Genomic DNA, 3527 nt, shown 5'->3' on the forward strand with positions numbered 1-3527 from the left:
GTTATTTTAATAAATAGATAAATGTTTAATTATGTTATTTATAGTCGATTATATAACACATTTCAATACTTATAAATTTGTGTTATACTACACTTTAGTATAACTTTTTTTGTGTTATACTACACTTTAGTATAACACATTTTTTGTGTTATACTATAGTTTAGTATAACACATTATTTGTGTTATAATACACTTTAGTATAACACATGTGTTATATTAGCTTAGAGAAACATAATCTTTTTTTACTTACACAAAACTAGGAAAACAAAAATGAAAGTTGAAGCCAAATAAGGTAACATAAATAGATTTTTATTAATTACTCAAATGTAATTACAATATTTAGTCTACTAGTCTAGGCTTAAGAAATCATATTACAACATGGTGGGTTGAATTAAACACTGAGCGCAAAACAGAGACAATATCAGTCTTCTTTGTGAAATTCTTTTTTATGCCAAGCAATCCTTTGAGCTGCTGAAGGGAAATTGTAATGGCAGCTCCTCCCATGAACCCAACAATGGCAGCATGGGATAGAAACTCAATCAAGAGCCCCAATCTGAAAAAGGATCCAACCATTTTAGAGAAATATATAAAACATATAGAGTGCAGTTTTTTTTTTAATTGTCTTAAACCATAAGCATTGTTGTATAAAACTTATTCTTAACTTCATAAAGTTTCAAACTAAAATGAGCAACTCAACTATGAATCCAATCTCATAATCAAGTAAGAACTTAAAGAAATTATTTTTTCAACATATTAGATTAAGTTTGGACATATGCATCAAGAAATTGATCATATAGATACGTAGACAGGATAAGATAACATGAAAATAAAACTGGCAAGGAACATCCAGTAACAAATTAACATTGAATCCTGCATAATAATACACTGAACACCCAATAAGACAGCAATATTAAGGTTCATGAAATTGGTTATTGGACTAGAGAAATTATCAAATAAAAGATACTATGGGAACTGCAATAAAAAAGGAAACAAATAAATGTCCTCAACAGGGTGAAGAAAAAACCAGGATGAACAAAAACATTCATGTGATCTTTAAAAAAGAAACAATCACAATAATAACACAACAAAAGCAAAGCACCGAATACTACCCAAATCCAGTCAAAATAACTCTACAATCACAAATATCACAAGATTGAAGAGAAAGCATCCTTCCTGCATATTTACCAAAATGGTATCAATGTAAGCAATGCACAACTAAATTAACAAAATAAGTACAAATTTCAGATGGCATAAAGTGAAGAATAAAATAAATATCAATAAACAAAGGATAGTTGAAAAAGAAAGAAAGAAAAAGCATAACGATAGAGGTCATTACACAATTATACAATTTTTTTATTTTACTTTTCAAGTCAGCATACAAATTGATACAGAGAAGAATACAAAATCTTCTCATAAGAAACGTGCTGGTGGAAAGAGCCATATATAAGTTTATACTCAAAAGTATAAAAAAAAATGCAATATGGATTAGCTTACCATTTCAATCTCTTTGCCAAGATGTTAACACCCATGGCCATTATAGCAGCACTATTAGGATTAGGAGATAATTTCCTGACCAAAGTGCAGATGATCTCAACAACCCTGGGCAAATGATAAGAGACAAGAGCATTAACGTGGCAAGAAACAAACATAACACAGTACACAGGAAAAGAACAGTATTTACCACACTCGACTCTCCAATTGCCCACTCACAGCAGTTTCTTGAGCATGAAATGAGCTGCCAATGCCCATTAAAGCAAAACACACAGCCTAGCAGGTATTGCTGCAGAAGCTTTTAGTTAATTAGTATTGTCAAAACATCAGAAATCTAGATTAGTTTCAGTTAGATATCCCAGTTGTACAAGATTCTAAGTGTTCATAATAACAAGGTTACTGTAAAAAATTAAATAGCATGTCATCTTCCTATAATATAGCATGAATAATTTAGCAGTAATCAATATCTCTGTAGTCTCTAGAAAGCTAGATTTTCAGTTAATATGATATATAGAAGACTTACAGTTAGACCAGGTTTAGTTTCTTTGGTGACTACACCGAGTCTCATATCCAAATTCTTTTCAAGACAAGATATTTCCAAATTCTACACAAGTTTTATGGAAAAGTATTAAAATAAGAACCTTAAGTGACAATTACTTCACTTTGTTGTAGTGATTATCTACACTTCATTGTTAAATTATGTAGTTTCTTAAAAAAAAAATGCATATCTAGTATCACACACAGAAACCAACATTTAATTCAAAACTCAACCTTAAATGTTACAGTATGTTACTAGAGTGCAACAGAGAGCTGTGATGAACCTGTACTGAAGCAATAATCCCTAGTTCACCAAACCGGCATGCTTAATCTGAAAATTAGCTCTAGTCATGCAAAAATAAGCATGGAAAGAAATATCAATATTAAAACTTTGCAATAAGAAACATATTTTCTGTAGTACTGTATTGCATAGTGTTCTTTAAGCTTCTAGGACTTGTTAAACAGTAATCTGTGGCACATAATAGGTGGCAAACTATAAATCTTGCACATAATAGATTCAATTGCTATTGCAAAGGCAGAAAACATAGAAACAAATGACCAAAACTTCAGACAAGAGAACTGCATGTACCATTAAACACCATTCTACATATAAAGAGCAGGTTAATTGCTAAGGAAATTCCTGATACGCAATTGCTGAACCAGCTGTAACATACACAACACAAAGTTTGTACACACAAAGAAGAGCAACAGCTAAAAGTAAAAGAACAGCAATAGCTCTTGTAGATTAGTTTCAAGCAACTTGTTGATCACAATATTATTCACTAATCAACTGAAGTCAAACAAGGACATACCTTCAAGTCACTGAATGTATTGAACAATATGCACATGGCGGTGACTCAAGGAACAACTCAAAGACAGCTTTTGTTACAAAGAAAAAATACTTATAAAAACAGAAGACAAGGCATCATCAAGAGAGGGCCATGCAATAAAGTTTATACAGCATGCTTTCAGATAAAAAAAATACAAAGAAGAAGAACACTTTTGAACTATCCCTAAGTAAGAAGCCCACAAGAACCAAACATAACAGACCATATCAATCTCATTTCATTTTTGCTTGATCGGTGGACCAATATATTTTTATATGTTATGTATTTTTCAATATTATGATTAATGCTTTTCTTTGATCAGTACACTCTTTACTAGAACTAATTATTGATGATAGTGGTTAGTCTAAGCAAAACCTAAAGATCTCAAACTTTGAGCAACTATGCCTGAACTCAGAAGAAAAAAAAACATGACCCAAATGATAGCCAATACTATTATACTATTGGACATATAACAACAACACACTTGCATGAATTAAAAAAGAAAATAATATATTAAAGAAGTAATGAATTAAAGAGGAAATGGATATTCGGGTTGGCCAGGTCATTCTGGATATTCTTCAATTAATTTCTGGGGTGGATGGTGTTGATACATATTGGTTTCAGTCACCAGGTTGTTCATCACATATGCAGGAGGTGGAGGCAAGTTCCTTT

At 31.3% G+C, this 3527-nt stretch overlaps 1 long non-coding RNA gene across 1 annotated transcript; it reads right to left on the bottom strand.

Annotated features, from left to right (window-relative positions):
* Positions 1-288: 288 nt before the first annotated feature.
* LOC133803739 (uncharacterized) lies at positions 289-2255 on the bottom strand. Its single transcript, XR_009878126.1, has 4 exons — positions 2015-2255; positions 1682-1780; positions 1495-1599; positions 289-553 (listed from the first exon to the last, which is right to left on the bottom strand). It is a non-coding gene; the product is annotated as an uncharacterized LOC133803739 (long non-coding RNA).
* Between the last annotated feature and the right edge of the window lie 1272 nt (positions 2256-3527).

The sequence above is a fragment of the Humulus lupulus genome, chromosome X (assembly GCF_963169125.1).
Source record: "Humulus lupulus chromosome X, drHumLupu1.1, whole genome shotgun sequence".
NCBI lineage: Eukaryota > Viridiplantae > Streptophyta > Magnoliopsida > Rosales > Cannabaceae > Humulus > Humulus lupulus.